Source organism: Haematobia irritans, chromosome 3, assembly GCF_050003625.1.
Source record: "Haematobia irritans isolate KBUSLIRL chromosome 3, ASM5000362v1, whole genome shotgun sequence".
In the NCBI taxonomy this organism is placed as follows: Eukaryota; Metazoa; Arthropoda; class Insecta; order Diptera; family Muscidae; genus Haematobia; species Haematobia irritans.
The window spans coordinates 66,995,575-67,013,461 of NC_134399.1; the positions used below are offsets into that span (position 1 = coordinate 66,995,575).

The following is a 17,887-nucleotide window of genomic DNA, read 5'->3' on the forward strand; positions in this document are numbered from 1 at the left end:
AGGGGAAGACCCTATAGAGAACATGTGTGTGTGTGTGTGCGTTACAAAACGTAAAGATTAACAGCTTAAGGGGCAATTATGGAATTCATGCTGATGTTCTCACCAGGATTATATTATGGAGCTTAGATCGAAGAGCAAAATTGAAAAGAAGATGTAAACTGGGAAATAAAAATTAAAATGTCATTCCATTGCAAGCAAATACACAACGGAAGTCTAATGGCCGGAATAATTGTCGAAATGGTTGGAAATGCTAGTAGGGTGTGAATGAAATCGAATGAATGAATAACCCCATATGCTAATCCATTCATATCAGACAATTAGTTTTGGAATATTAATCAGTCATTTGTTTGTTTAAATTGTTTAATTAATTGTAAATAATTAATGACGGCTAAAATTATGTAAAACTAATCAATTTTATACACAATTACAGAATAGTTTTAGTGAAAAGGAAAACAAAAACATTTAACAGGTCTTTGCACTTCGTTTATTAAATTCACTGAATTCCTAACAGGTTGGCTGATAAGACCCCGGTCTGACACATAGATGGCGTCGCTAGTATTAAATGCATATTATTTTTATATAGTACCAACCTTCAAATGATTCGTGTCAAAATTTGACGTCTGTAAGCCAATTAGTTTGTGAGATATAGCGTCTTTTGTGAAGCAACTTTTGTTATTGTGAAAAAAATGGAAAAAAGGAATTTCGTGTTTTGATAAAATACTGTTTTCTGAAGGGAAACAAGTAAATACGGCCGTAAGTTCGGCCAGGCCGAATCTTATGTATCCTCCACCATGGATTGTGTAGAAACTTCTACGAAAGACCGTCATCCACAAATGAAATTTGCTCCTCCAAGAGGTTCCAAAACCAAATCTCGGGATCGGTTTATATGGGGGCTATAAATGATTATGGACTGATATGGACCACTCTTGGCATGGTTGTTAAATATCATATACTACCACCACGTACCAAATTTCAACGAGATCGGATGAATTTTGATTCTCCAAAAGGTACCGGAGGTCAAATCTGGCGATCGGTTTATATGGGAGCTATATATAATTATGGACTGATAGGAACCAATTCCTGCATGGTTGTTGAATACCATATACTAACATCACGTACCAAATTTCAACCGAATGGGAAGAATTTTGCTCTTCCAAGGTGCTCCGGAGGTCAAATCTGGGGATCGGTTTATATGGGGCCTATATATAATTATGGACCGATATCGACCAATTTTTGCATGGGTGTTTGAGGCCATATATTAACATCACGTACCAAATTTCAACTGAATCAGATGAATTTTGGTCTTCCAAGAGGCTCAGGAGGTCAAATCTGTTGATGGGTTTATATAGGGGCTATATATAATTATGGGCCGATATGGACCAATTTTTGCATGGTCATTAGAGACCATATACTAACAACATGTACCAAACTTCAGCCGGATCGGATGAAATTTGTTTCTCTTAGAGGCTCTGCAAGCCAAATCTCAGGATCGGTTTATATGGGGGCTATATATAATTATGGACCGATGTGGACCAATTTTTGCATGGTTGTTAGAGACCATATACTAACACCATGTACCGAATTTCAGCCGGATGGGATGAAATTTGCTTCTCTTAGAGGCTCCGCAAGCCAAATCTCAGGATCGGTTTATATGGGGGCTATATATAATTATGGACCGATGTGAACCAATTTTTGCATGGTTGTTAGAGACCATATACTGACACCATGTACCGAATTTCAGCCGGATCGGATGAAATTTGCTTCTCTTAGAGGATCTGCAAGCCAAATCGGGGGATCGGTTTATATGGGGGTTATATATAATTATGGACCGATATGGACCAATTCTTGCATGGTCATTAAAGACCATATACTGACACCATGTACCGAATTTCAGCCGGATCGGATGAAATTTGCTTCTCTTAGAGGCTCTGCAAGCCAAATCGGGGGATCGGTTTATATGGGGGCTATATATAATTATGGACCGATATGGGCCAATTTTTGCATGGTCATTAGAGACCATATACTAACACCATGTACCAAATTTCAGGCAGATCGGATGAAATTTGTTTCTCTTAGAGGCTCCGCAAGCCAAATCTCAGGATCGATTTATATGGGGGCTATATAAAATTATGGACCGATGTGGACCAGTTTTTGCATGGTTGTTAGAGACCATATACTAACACCATGTACCAAATTTCAGCCGGATCGGATGAAATTTGCTTCTCTTAGAGGCCTCGCAAGCCAAATTTGGGGGTCCGTTTATATGGGGGCTATACGTAAAAGTGGACCGATAAGGCAATACCATCCGACCTACATCAATAACAACTACTTGTGCCAAGTTTCAAGTCGATAGCTTGTTTCGTTCGGAAGTTAGCGTTATTTCAACAGACGGACGGACGGACGGACATGCTCAGATCGACTCAGAATTTCACCACGACCCAGAATATATATACTTTATGGTGGAGGGTATAAAAATACGGTGGAAGCAAAAACTTGGCTTGATAATGAGTTTCAGGACTCTGCCCCAGGGAAATCAACAATAATTGATTGGTATGCAAAATTCAAGCGTGTTGAAATGAGCACGGAGGACGGTGAACGCAGTGGACGCCCGAAAGAGGTGGTTACCGACGAAAACATCAAAAAAATCGACAAAGTGATCTTGAATAACCGTAAAATTAAGTTGATCGAGATATCAGAGGCCTTAAAGATATTAAAGGAACGTGTTGGTCATATCATTCATCAATATTTGGATATGCGGAAGCTCTGTGCAAAATTGGTGCCGCGCGAGCTCACATTTGACCTAAAACAACAACGTGTTGATGATTCTGAGTGCAGCTGTTAACTCGTAATACACCCGAGTTTTTCCGTCGATATGTGACAATGGATGAAACATGGCTCCATCACTACACTCCTGAGTCCAATCGACAGTCGGCTAAGTGGACAGCGACCGGTGAACCGTCTCCGAAGCGTGGAAAGACTAAAAGTCCACTGGCAAAGTAATGGCCTTTGTTTTTTGGGATGCGCATGGAATAATTTTTATCGATTATCTTGAGAAGGGAAAACCCATCAACAGTGACTATTATATGGCGTTATTGGAGCGTTTGAAGGTCGAAATCGCGGCAAAACGGCCCCATATGAAGAAGAAAAAAGTGTTGTTCCACCAAGACTACGCAACGTGCCACAAGTCATTGAGAACGATGGCAAAAATTCATGAATTGGGCTTCGAATTGCTTCCCCACCCAACGTATTCTCCAGATCTGGCCCCCAGCGACTTTTTCTTGTTCTCAGACCTCAAAAGGATGGTCGCAGGGAAAAAAATTTGGCTGCAATGAAGAGGTGATCGCCGAAACTGAGGCCAAATGGTATAAAAAAAATTGGACGATCGTTATAATCGTTGTATTGCCCTCGAAGGGAACTATGTTGAATAATAAAAGCGAATTTTGACAACAAAAAAATGTGATTTTTTTTGTTAGACCGGGGACTTACCAGCCAACCTGTTATTTTAATTGATTTTCAATTAAACAAAATTTTAATTAATTTAGTTATTTATTAAGTTCATTTAATTTAATTTCCTTTGTTTTATATAAATAACGTCTCTTTGCTTTTAATACAATGTCTAGTTCATTATTTAAGATCGATAATATGTGACAAGGCTGCATTAGCTTGATAAGAACCAGCTTTGTGCGTTTTCATCCCTCCCATCATTTTGCTCTAGACTAGACTCCTATTGTCGTAATCATCACAATGCCGCATTTATGTTACATCTAAAATGTTTGCCATTTTATTGTACAAAGGACGCGTTTGTATGTGTTTTAGACAAAGTTTTATGAATAAATCAATTTAAACTTTTAATTTCTCATATAAGTTTTATAATTAGAAAGATGAGTAAATGTTTTAATTATTTTATCTCATGTAATGCAATAAGTGAACACTCGCAAAAAAAACAAATCGAAATGTTGTTAACTCTTGTATTTCGTACACTTTAACCTCACTACTTAGAATGAAAAAAATATTTACGTCGTATTAAAGACTACGCAACCTCAAATTTAGGATGCACAATTTACACATGATTAAGGACAAATTTCTTTATAAAAATGAAATTTTAATTGAATGAAAGTTTATAATCTTTGCTTCAAATTTTTTTCTTTCATTAAATTTAGGACACAAATTTTGAAAATTTGGCACCCTTACTTAAAGTCTCATGTCTTTAAACTAAGGCAAATTTTCCTTAAAGTAAAGAAACATATTTTTGATTTAAACAAGTAAGGAAAGTCTAAAGTCGGGCGGGGCCAACATTATTATACCCTGCACCACTGTGTAGATCTAAATTTTCGATACCATATCACATCAGTCAAATGTGTTGGGGGCTATATATAAAGATTTGTCCCAAATACATACATTTAAATATCACTCGATCTGGACAGAATTTGATAGACTTCTACAAAATCTATAGACTCATAATTTAAGTCGGCTAATGGACTAGGGTGGAACACAATGTTAGTAAAAAAAATATGGGAAACATTTAAATCTGAAGCAATTTTAAGGAAACTTCGAAAAAGTTTATTTATGGTTTATCGCTCGATATATTTGTATTAGAAGTTTAGGAAAATTAGAGTCATTTTTACAACTTTTCGACTAAGCAGTGGCGATTTTTAAAGGAAAATGTTGGTATTTTGACCATTTTTGTCGAAATCAGAAAATCATATATATGGGAGCTATATCGAAATCTGAACCGATTTCAATCAAATTTGGCACATATGACTATATTACTACTTGTACTCCTAGTGCAAAATTTCAACCAAATTGGGCCAAAACTCTGGCTTCTGGGGCCATATAAGTCCATATCGGGCGAAAACTATATATGGAAGCTATATCTACATCTGAACCGATTTCAACCAAATTTGGCACGCATAGCTACAATGCTAATTCTACTCTCTGTGCAAAATTTCAATTATATCGGAGCAAAAGATTGGCCACTGTGGTCATATGAGTGTAAATCGGGCGAAAGCTATATATGGAAGATATATCTAAATCTGAACCGATTTCAACCAAATTTGGAACGCATAGCTACTATGCTAATTCTACTCTCTGTGCAAAATTTCAATTAAATCAGAGTAAAATATTGGCCTCTGTGGTCATATGAGTGTAAATCGGGCGAAAGCTATATATGGGAGCTATATCTAAATCTGAACCGATTTCAACCAAATTTGGCACACATAGATACAATGCTAATTCTACTCCCTGTGCAAAATGTCAACTAAATCGGAGGAAAAAATTGGCCTCTGTGGTCATTTGAGTGTAAATCGGGCGAAAGCTATATATGGGAGCTATATCTAAATCTGAACCGATTTTGCTGATATTTTGCAAGTTTTTCGAGACTCATAAAATATTGGGATGTACGGAATTTGAGGAAGATCGGTTGATATACACGCCAATTATGACCAGATCGGTGAAAAATACATATGGCAGCTATATCTGAATCAGCTATATCAAAATCAATAGGGATCGTCTTTGAGCCGAAACAGGACCCCATACCAAATTTTAGGACAATCGGACTAAAACTGCGAGCTGTACTTTGCACACAAAAATACATCAACAGACAGACAGACAGACGGACAGACAGACAGACAGACGGACATCGCTAAATCGACTCAGAATTTAATTCTATGACGATCGGTATACCAAACGATGGGTCTCAGACTTTTCCTTATTGGCGTTACATACAAATGCACAAACTTATTATACCCTGTACCACAGTAGTGGTGAAGGGTATAAAAAATAGTCCTTAAATTAACTGAAATATTGAATCTTTAGATTTAAGATAAAAACGCTTCAAATATAGGCTAAGACTTATTTTGAGGATTTAGCGTCTTTGGTTTAAAGTTTTTTTTTTTTTTTTTAATTAGGAAAATATTTTTTTACTTCAAAGTATCCGTCATAATATGTGCGTGAAGATAAATTCCGAATTTAGTTAGCACAGGCACAATCCATTTTTTGCAGAGCTCTGTTAATTAGTTAACAGAGCTTCATAAAGGAGATAAGAGAGCACTGTACACTGAAAAAAATATTGTCGTGAGGTCAAAGATTTCATGTCTTTAAAATACGAATACAAATTTTGCTTAGCATAGAAGACGCATTTCTCTAAAATAAAATTATTTTCCTTGTCCACAAGTCGATAAACTTTTCAATGAAGTCGTATTGTCCTTATAATTAAGTGATTTGACTTAAAAATGGGCATCTTAACATGAAAGAAAAAATTTATAGGCTAAGGTCAACTTGACTTTAATAATTCAGAAAAATTCTTTAAATTTAATGAAATTGTCTTTAAATTTGTTGTCTTTTTGCATCTTGACTACAAAGCAAAAAATCGTTCAAATATAGGACATGTTTTTCAAAACTTTATTTTAAAGAAGTTTTTTACTTCAAACATAGCATAATTTCTACTGGAAGTCGAGTCCTAATTTGGAAAATAAAGTTGCCGTTAACTCGTTTTTAAAGGACTTTGATAGCATATGAAGAAAAAAAGCTGAGAAAGCGAAAAATTAAAATTTGCTTCCTAGAAGCAAGTACATAAAACCTAAATTTAAAAGAGAATTGTGTCTTAAAAGTATCCTTACTTGTATTCTCCGCTTCTTTGGCTCGGAATCAATACCAAATTTTTTAAAGTAAAGACAAAATCTTTGGAACCAAGTATGCTTTTTTTTTCAGTGTAACGAGTTAACAGAGGTATTTTCTGCCCTAACCAATGATAGATTTATTTTTTGATCACCAGGAAAAATATTAAATGGTCTTTCTGACCAATTTACTTTATCTAAAATTAAACCACCCACTTGTGGCATTATCACTCACAGCTACATTCACACATATGTCTCAAAATTTTGCAGAAAATTGAGTTTTTCGGCACAATTTTTTGAGAGGATGAGACTCACGTGACCATTGTGGCCACATGAACAATTGTCCCACAATGACCCATACACCATATGAAAGAGCTTGAAGAATTTTTGATATCGATATTTGATAGAAGTTTTTAGATCCGCCGGTCAGTTTTGGAGAAAAATCAATTTTTTATAAAATTCTAGAGAGGATGCCTCCAGTGGCCAAATGGACAATTGTGCCACAATGATCCATACACCATATGAAAGAGCTTGAAGAGATCCACCGGTCAGTTTTGGAGAAAAATAAAATTCTTTATAAAATTCTGGACAGGATGCCTCCAGTGGCCATTTTGGCCAAATGGACAATTGTCACACAGTGACCCATACACGATATGAAAGAGCTTGATATTTGATAGAACTTTTTAGATCCGCCGTCAGTTTTGGAGAAAAATAAAATTCTTTATAAAATTCTGGACAGGATGCCTCCAGTGGCCAAATGGACAATTGTCCCACAATGACCCATACACCATATGAAAGAGCTTGAAGAGCTCTATCGATATTGGATAGATTTTCTAGATCCGCCGGTCAGTTTTGGAGAAAAATAAAATGGCCACCGGAAAATAAATGACCGGGACGCAGAGTTTAGGAGATATGAGCAAAATAAATTTTTCTTCTTTTGGATTTTCTAGGGGTGATCGAATTTTTCGAGATTTGGGTGTACGCCGTTTCTTTAAATAACGTTTGTTTACATCCGCTTGTGTGTGCCCAACAATGTGGTCAAAACAGAGAACTGCTTGACTGTACACTGAAAGATCCGTTTTCTTTTCCGAAAAACGAAATTTTGGACAAGCAAAGTTTTCTTTTAACGCTAATTTTTTTTTAAAGCAAATAGAAAATAATAAAGATTATCGTTAAATAGCTTCTTATAAATTTGGTTTTATTTGTTTGCTCTTAAAGAAAATACTTTAGAAGAAGGGGGAATTTCGCTTATCTACAATTTCATTCCGGGGGAAAGTATTCAAAAATTGTCTGCTGATGACAATAAAAGCCACCTGGCCCAGTGGATTGCGTGTTTGGATACAAACCTTAGGATCCGGGGTTGGCAGCCAACGTGGTGCAATGGTTAGCATACCCGCCTTGCATACACAGGGCCGCGGGTTCAAACCCAGTTTCGACTAAACACCAAAAACTTTTTCAGCGGTGAATTATCTCCCCTCAGTAATGCTGGTGACATTTCTTAGGGTTTCAAAGCTTCTCTAAGTGGTTTCACTGCAATGTGGAACGCCGTTCGGACTCGGCTATTGAGCTTAACATAGAATTGGGCAGCACTCAGTAATAAGAGAGAAGTTTTCACTACTGTGGTATCACAATGGACTGAATAGTCTAAGTGAGTCCGAAATATCGGGCTGCTACTATATATAACCTAGGTTAGGTTAAAGTGGCAACCCGATTACGATTCAGGCTCACTTATACTATTCAGTCCATTGTGATGCCACATTAACTAAAAGTACCTATTACATATGGGCACTTCTAGTTATAACCGCTGAACCTTCTCGATTATTTTCTTCTGTTGAACCAACCAGATTGTTCCAAAAACATTAGCAGACTGCTTAAGTTAACGTTTTCCAGGTCCGTCAGTAATCTGAAGCTATATGTCCCTAAAATTTGCTTACGCCTTACACAAAATGCAGGACACTCACACAAGAGGTGTTTTATTGATTCCTTTTCCTCCGCATCATGACAGCTCATACAATAGTCATTATACTTTGCGCCAATAGTTTTTGCAAAATCGCCTATCAGGCAGCGACCCCTTATAGCAGATATCAGGAGTGATATCTGACGTCTCGAGAACACTAGCATATCTAGTGTGCGGTTTAAGTTTAAATGGGGCCATATTTGCTTGGTGTCGTTACAACACTTGCAATTCTCCCATCGAACATTTGCCATCATAACAGCCTTCTCACGCGGTAAGAGCTTGCAGGTAGCCAGAGGCATACCAACAGATTCTAGTTCCCCTGGAATATGTAAGGTAGTCCCTAGCCTTGCCAACTCAGCCGCTTCGCAGTTCCCCGGTATGTTCCTATGGCCAGGCACCCATATTAGGTGAATATTGTACTGCTCAGCCATCTCATTGAGAGATTTGCGGCACACAGAGTCCAAGGATTTTATTGCAGGTTGACTGTCTGAGTATATATTAATGCCCACATTTTTTGGAACAATACTTCTCAGCCAATTTCAGCCTGAAAAACACTACAGTGATCAGGTAATCTTTTCGCTATTCGAAGTTCCACATCTTTAGAATATACTCCGAAACCCACTTGTCCATCAAATTTGGAGCCATCAGTATAGAAATCTATATATCTTTTATTCCACGGGGTCCGTGTACACCACGCCTCACTGTTGGGAATTAGAGTCTCAAACTTTTTGTCGAAAAGTGGACTCGCCAAAGTATAATCCACTACGTTAGGCACATCTGGCATTATTTTGAGGACCGAACTGTGACCGTACATTTTTTCCGACCACAGCGATAGCTCGCCCAACCGCACTGCCGTTGTTGCAGCTGACTGTTTGGCCAAAATGTCTAAAGGCAATTAAGGGAATTTGTTCCTGTCTTGCTGAATGCACCTGAGATACACAAGCACGCCATAAGCTGAACTTTGTCTAAACTTGTCGGCTGGTGAAGTGCCGGCCACCAGACTACAACACCATATAGCATTATAGGTCTAACCACTGCCAATGCACAATTTTTGGTTTTAGTCCCCACCTTTTTTCCCTATTGCATTTTTGCACGAGTATAAAGCTACCGTTGCTTTCCTCGCCCTTTCTTCAATATTAAGCTTAAATTTCAGCTTCCTGTCCAAAATAACGCCAAGGTATTTTGCACACTCGCCAAAGGGAATTTCAATACCCCCTAAGGAAATGGGCCTAACCGTGGAAGTTTTGCGATCCTTGCAGTACATGACTAGTTCTGTCTTTGCAGGATTTACCCCAAGACCATTATCTTTAGCCCATTTCTCAGTCATCAGGAGGGTTCTCTGTATAATATCTCTGACTGTTGATGGGAATTTTCCCCTGACTGCTAGCGCCACATCATCTGAGTATGCCACCGCTTTTATCCTTTCTTTTTCTAGGGAAACCAGAAGGTTGTTTATAGCAACTTTCCAAAGAAGAGGTGATAGAACTCCTCCTTGAGGAGTGCCTCTGTTCACATACCTTTGTATGTTTGCTTGTCCTAGTGTAGCTGAAATGCGTCTCTTCCTTAGAAGTTCGTCTAACAGCCTAAGTATACCTGTATCAACAGTCAGAGTTGTCAGTCCATTTAATATCGAGCTCGGATGGACGATATTGAACGCTCCTTCGATGTTTAGAAACGCCAAGATGGTGTATTCATTGACAGTGAGCTTTCAATAAAGCTGACTAGTTCATGTAATGCGGTCTAAGTAGACCTGCCCCTCAAGTATGCATGCTGTCGTTTCGAGAGCAAACTTGAATCGACGCTAGTTCTAAGATAAATATCTATCATCCTCTCCAGAGTCTTAAGTAGGAATGATGATAAGCTGATTGGTCGGAAATCCTTCGCATTCGAGTGAGAGGCTTTTACCGCTTTAGGTATGAAAACGAATTTTGTTTCCCTCCACTTTGCTGGAATATATCCAATATATCGCCGACAACCAGGGGATAATTCTGTCAGCCACCGCTTGTAACTCCGCCGGAGTAATCCCATCGGGTCCGGGGAATTTAAATGATCCAAAGCTATTTAACGCCCATATTATTCTAGATTCCAATACAATTTCCTCGATAGGAAACGACCGCTGAGCCACTGTGGCAACGCCAGTACATGGTTCAACCGTTTGATTTCCGGGAAAATGTGTGTCCAATAGTACCTCCAGCGTCTCCTCACTGGACGTTGTCCAATTGCCCTCCGATGTTTTAATGAAACCTGGAGCGGAGTTCGTGGATGCTAGCACCTTCCGTAGTCTGGAAGCCTCGGACGTATTCTCAATGCTGCTGCAGTAATCATTCCAAGAGTTATGATGAGCCTTTCTCAGTTCTCGCTTTTATCCTCTCAGATTCTTCTTGTAAGCGCCCCAATCCACAGGATCTCTGGTGGACTTTGCTTTGTTAAAAAGCTTCTTGCACGATTTCTTCATATTACCTAACTCCGTAGACCACCATGGTGGTCGATTTTCCCCCTTGGCTTCCCTTTAGGACATGCAGCTTTCAATGAAATGTTGAAGGCCTTAGTAATCCTCTCCACTGCATGTTCGATAACTTGCACAGTGCTCATATTTGTCTCTGGTATTTCCGCTATCATCATATTGAACGATTCCCTATACCTATTCCAGTCAGCTTTCCTAACATTTGGCGGAAATATGGTCTTGGTGGTATGAACATCAAATTTGAAACTGATGTAGCGATGATCTGAGAAGCTAGAACTCTAGGACCTAGATTAGGTTAGGTTAGGTTAGGTGGCAGCTCGATGAATCAGGCTCACTTAGCCTATTCAGTCCATTGTGATACCACATTGGTGAACTTCTCTCTTATCGCTGAGAGCTGCCCGATTCCATGTTTAGCTCAATGACAAGGGACCTCCGCAGGACTCTAGGTCCAACTCAAATCGTAGGTTAAGAAATTTTGTATAAAAACCCATAGAATAGAATAAAGATCAATCAGTGGTCAACACAAGTTCTGGGTGTATAATTCATTTTCGCATTGGCGTTTTTGAGTGCCGCGAATCTCTAAACTATTGACAAGGCACTTCTGTAGTGCCGCCAGGTTATTTGTGCCATTGGCGTTATTAAGCGCCGGCACACCCGGGTAGGCAGGCTCCTATATTTCTGAGTATTAATCTACTGAGAATCCTTACAATATCAAATTTACTATACCTCCCATCTTCTGGTGAAGTGCACAAATTTCATCACCACTTGCTTATGTCAACTTTCGTTGTGGATCTTTAGAGACTTTTTTTCCTATAAACTCCAATGCAAGTACATAAAAGTTATCTACTTTGCTAGAGTGAATACATATGCAAGGGTAAATGTGTGTGTATATGTGAGAACATAAGGTTTTATGATGCATTTTAAAAGGTCACATTGTGGTGAACAATGGTGACATATAAAATGCCAAAAAATTTATATATATGCATAACCATAGAACTTTGCCAAGTGATGCTCCATATTCCCAGAAGAGTTATATCTACATTTATTTATGAATAGGAAAAAATAATGACGAGGCTTATTCACAAAATGTGGGAGGATGAAGAAGGATACAAAAGATGGTTAATGATAGCCGGGGAGTACAAAATATACGATTATACTGAATAGGGTGGAACCATATTCTCACGCACTATGGTAAACAGAAGAAATATCATCAAGTAAAATTTTAATTGAATTTCCAAAACTATTCAATTATAAGTGAAATTTATTTAGTGCAATTTTATTAAAATAACACGTATATACGGCCGTAAGTTCGGCCAGGCCGAATCTTAAAGGGTGATACGGTCAAAATTTTGTCAATATAAACTTGACGTATTTCTTTCAATTTTGCATTTAAAAAACCTGAACACCCCTCATTTTGAAGGTGTGTGGGTGTAGAATGTTGCTCCTATTTTGATTTTGGAATTCACTCTTCAGTTGTCAAACTGCCGTCCAAGCAAGAAGAGCAGCGTATCAAAATTTTGCTCGCGCATCGCGAAAATCCGAGCTACTCGCACGCAAAGCTGGCAAAATCGCTAAAAGTTGTCAAATCAACCGTTACAAATGTAATTAAAGTGTTTGGGGAACGTTTGTCGACAGCCAGGAAGTCTGGATCGGGGGGAAATCGAAAACCGGAAGCCGCTGAGACGACGAAGAGAGTTGCCGGTAGTTTCAAGCGAAACCCTAACCTCTCTCTCCGAGTTGCCGCAAATAAGCTGGATGTATCGTCTACAACCGTGCATCGAGCCAAAAAACGAGCCGGACTATCGACTTACAAGAAGACAGTGACTCCAAATCGCGATAATAAACAAAATACGACGGCCAAAGCGCGTTCCCCGAGGCTGTACACGACGATGCTGACGAAGTTTGACTGCGTGGTAATGGACGACGAAACCTACGTCAAAGCCGACTACAAGCAGCTTCCCGGACAGGAGTTTTATACGGCAAAAGGAAGGGGAAAGGTAGCAGATATTTTCAAGCACATAAAACTGTCAAATTTCGCAAACAAATATCTGGTTTGGCAAGCCATCTGTACCTGTGGCTTGAAAAGCAGCATTTTCATAGCTTCTGGGACTGTCAACGAAGAAATTTACGTGAAAGAGTGTTTGAATAAACGTCTGCTGCCTTTCCTGAAGAAACACGGTTGTTCAGTACTGTGCAGGTGGTTCCCAAGGACAAGAACCCTCCCAACACACCAGAGCTCCGCCCAATTGAGAAATACTGGGCTATTGTCAAGCGGAACCTAAAGAAGACCAAAAAAACTGCTAAGGACGAGCAGCAGTTCAAGGCAAACTGGCTTTCTGCGGCGAAGAAGGTGGACAAGGTGGCTGTACAAAATCTGATGGCAGGTGTCGAGCGTGAGGCCCGGCAATTAGGAAAAGCGAAAGCCTAACTGAAAATTTTTCCTGAATTTTATACTAATTGAACTTGAAAAAGAAATTTAATTTGATTTTTTAAATAAAGGATTTCACCGATTTACACCGAAAGAATTTTCTTCGTAAAAAGAACGAAAAATTTCGTTAAAAGTACGAAATTTGTCATTGTTTTACAACCAAAGAAACTTTTCATTAAAAGTACGAAATATTTCGTACTTTTTACGAAGAAAAGTTCTTCCAAAATTTTCGTAGTTTGTAAGAAAAAAATTCGTACTTTTTATGAAGAATCTTCGTACTTTTTATGAAAAATCTTCGTACTTTTTATGAAACAATTTCGTTCTTTTTATGAAAAACTTTCGTACTTTTTTCTGAAAAATGTTCGAACTTTTAGAAAAAAATTTATAGTCGAAAGTGCATTTGGTTGTAGTTGCAAGTGTGAAAAATGACATCACTACTTTACATCTTAAGTTTTTGAATAATTTTTAGTTTTATTGCTTCACTTTTATTCATAGCGCGCTATCACCCAAATGAGAAGTAGCATAGACTTGCATAAAAAATAGAATAAAGGAATACACTCAAGCACATTATAAAAGACAATTTAATGCCGCGAACGGAAATTTTACAACTTCAATGAAACTTCTTCGTTATTTCAAAGAAAATGTTTCGTACTTTTTATGAAGAAATTTTAACGCAGAATGTTTCGTAAAATATTCGTAAAAACTTCTTCACAAAATTCATGAAATATGAAGAAAGTTTCGTTAAAAGTACGAACTTTTTACGAAGAAAAGTTAAAGTAGAATGTTTCGTAGATGTTTCGTATATTCGTAAAATGTTCTTCGTAAAATTTAAGAAAATGAATGAAAATTTCGTTATTTTAATGAAGAATTCAGGAAGAATAGTTAATGAAGAATTCTTCGTAAAATTAACGAAGAGAATTCTTTCGGTGTACACGCGTTTTCCCTTGACCAAATTTTGACCTATCACCTTTTATGTACCCTCCACCATGGATTGCGTAGAAACTTTTACGATAGTCATCCACAATCAAATTACTTGGGTTGTGGTATCTTAAAACTTCTTAACATCGTTTTCTAAATTGTGATTTAGTCCATACGTGGTATATATTACACAAAAAAGTTATGTATAGGTAAGTCTACAAATAATTACGAATCGATATGGACTTTTGGCACGACACGTAGAGGGCCAGAATTGAAATATGGCGGTCGCTTATATGGGGGCTATATACAATTATGAACTTGATATGGACCATTTTTTGTGTGATTGGGATTCTATTTATCTGAGGGCTATATATAACTATAGACCGATATGGACCTAGTTAGGAATGGTTGTTAACGGCCATATACCACCACAATGTACCAAATTTCAATTGACTCGGATGAAATTTGCTCCACGAAGAGGCTCCAAAACCAAATCTCGGGATCAGTTTATATGGGGGCTATATATGATTATGGACTGATATGAACCAATTCCTGCATGGTTGTTGCTGATATGGACCACTTTTGGCATGGTCGTTAAATATCATATACTACCACCACGTACCAAAATTCAACCAGATCGGATGAATTTTGCTTCTCCAAAAGGCACCGGAGGTCAAATCTGGGGATCGGTTTATATGGGGGCTATATATAATTATGGACTGATATTAATCAATTCCTGCATGGTTGTTGGCTACCATATACTAACACCACGTACCTAATTTCAACCGGATCGGATGAATTTTGCTCCTCTAAGAGGCTCCGGAGGTCACATCTGGGGATCGGTTATTTTGGGGGCTATATATAATTATGGACCGATGTGGACCAATTTTTGCACGGTTGTTAGAGACCATATACTAACACCATGTACCAAATTTCAGCCGGATCGGATGAAATTTGCTTCTCTTAGAGGCTCCGCAAGCCAAATCTGGGGATCGGTTTATATGGGGGATATATATAATTATGGACCCATATGGGTCAATTTTCGCATGGTTGTTAGAAACCATATAATAACACCTCGTACCAAATTTCAACTGGATCAGATGAATTTTGCTCCTCCAAGAGGCTCCGAAGCTCAAATCTGGGGATCGGTTTATATGGGGGGCTATATATAATTATGGACCGATATGGGTCAATTTTCGCATGGTTGTTAGAGACCATATAATAACACCTCGTACCAAATTTCAACTGGATCGGATGAATTTTGCTCCTCCAAGAGGCTCCGGAGCTCAAATCTGGGGATCGGTTTATATGGGAGGTATGCGTAAAAGTGAACCGATATGGCCCATTTGCGATATCATCCGACCTACAAACGGAATGACAAAGTTAATATACCCCCAATCCTATGGTGGAGGGTATAAAAATTAAGTGTTTCAGTTAATTTTTTAATTGGACGAATTAATTTTTTAATTGGAGTCGGTGATTGATACTATAATATCTATCATTTTGTGATTAATTTTGCGATTGAATATAAAAAATATGTTTTTGCTGTGTAGTTCCGAGCCTTGCCAAGCCCCCATATTCGGTAAATATTGGACAGCTGAGTCATCACGTTGATATATTTGCAGCTTCCTTTTTCGATTTAATTCCAGTTTGACCGTTTGAGTAAAGTTTTAATTAAATTAAAAAAAAAAAAAAAAAAAAAAAAAACTCCACCGGGCTACGTCATCAACAGACAAATATCGCTATAGCCATCATGCATACAAACAAGTACTTATATTTATAGAGCATAGTTTTGGGCGAGTACAGGCCAATTTAAAGACACTTCATTTAAAAGAAACATACCTTTTAGTCGGTCCCTATCTTACAACGATGTAATTTTAAATACAATATAAATGTTCGCAACATTTCGAAAGGACGTTCGGCGTTGCTATATGTTAATATAATAAATTTTTAAACCTCAAAATGTGTCTTATTTAAGACATAATTGCAGAAAACGACAGTATTTGCTATAAACGAAATGGACTATGATTTTGGAATAAAAGGTACATTTTACGATTTATGACCTCAGTATCCACCATATCAGCCCATTATTACATTATCCCATAGATTTTCTAATATTGCTTCTATCCCTTCGGCATATTTAGTTAATTTTGGCTTAGAGTTATCTCAAAACTTTAGTTCAAAGAATATCTGCTCAAATTATAACAGCACGTACTGGTTTTCTCAGTTTGTGCAAGAAGTTTATTGACATCGTAATGCATTTCAACATAATCTTATACAAATGACCCATTTGTTAAACTTAAATTTGTTTCAAAGCTAATTTTTTTCTGGAACGAATTTTAGACAAAATATTTTCTTTAAGCGTCAAATGAAAACTTCGTTTGTCTAAAATTTCGTTGCTCAGAAAGGAAAGCTCTGCATTCAGTGAAGATTTAACCCAACTGATCACTGTAATCTCGGCACACTTTGTGCATAATCTTTAATAAAAACCTACATAAAAATAACTGTAAATATAATCCTTTGAAGAGTCCTTTTGCATATGAATACCACGATAAAAATAAATCATAATTATCTTCTCAGACAGCGTATATTTCCATGAACTCAATGCCTTCATCAACTTGACTTGATTTTGACATGCAAAACACACACGCCTATGTTATGACATTAAGCTGATTTTGGTGGCAACCTCAAAATTGCCTCGTAGCGGGGAAGCTACGGGGAAGCTTCCCCGGTGGTGGAAGGGCGAAGGTAGAAAAACGGAAATTACCACCATCCAGCCAACATTGAAACTGACAACGAAATTGACAGGATTGTCTATGGAAACAATTCAACAAGAAAATCCTCTTTTGGCAAACAAATATGACAGTGCCAGAAGATATAATCGACACGGCAGCTAGGAGACCAAGAGCAGCCCGGCCCGATCAAATGTAGCAAAGCAAGACAAGGACGCCTGACAAAGATTTAAATGAATCGAATCCCAATACCATCATGAAATGAGAGTGAAGGGCATGTGTATGGCGGCAGCATAAGTGCGTTTCGATATGGGACCAATGAATTTTTGCCACATTCCCTATCCTATTTCCTTTTTGCAAATGTTGCCACTATAAGCTGATTATAAAAGCTGACAAAGATATAGGCTAAAGGAAAGTAATATAAATACATTTTATTATTAGAGTTGCCGGAAGGATTCGGTATCTCGTAGGCTGGACACTTGCCAAGCTATGTTTCGCTTTGAATATCTCTTGGGAGGATTTATACCCAGCAAACAAAATGTTGCTAAAAAAAACAATAGGTTAGGTTAGGTTAGGTGGCAGCCCGATGTATCAGGCTCGCTTAGACTATTCAGTCCATTGTGATACCACAGTGGTGAACTTATCACTGAGGGCTGCCCGATTCCACTGAGGGCTGCCCGATTCCATGTTAAGCTCAATGACAAGGGACCTCCTTTTTATAGCCGAGTCCGAACGGCGTTCCACATTGCAGTGAAACCACTTAGAGAAGCTTTG

General features: G+C 38.0%; 1 long non-coding RNA gene across 1 annotated transcript in view; it reads right to left on the bottom strand.

Annotated features, from left to right (window-relative positions):
* Positions 1–17,887, bottom strand: part of LOC142229645 (uncharacterized) — a 108,956-nt gene that overhangs the window by 53,262 nt on the left and 37,807 nt on the right. The window lies entirely within an intron of this gene.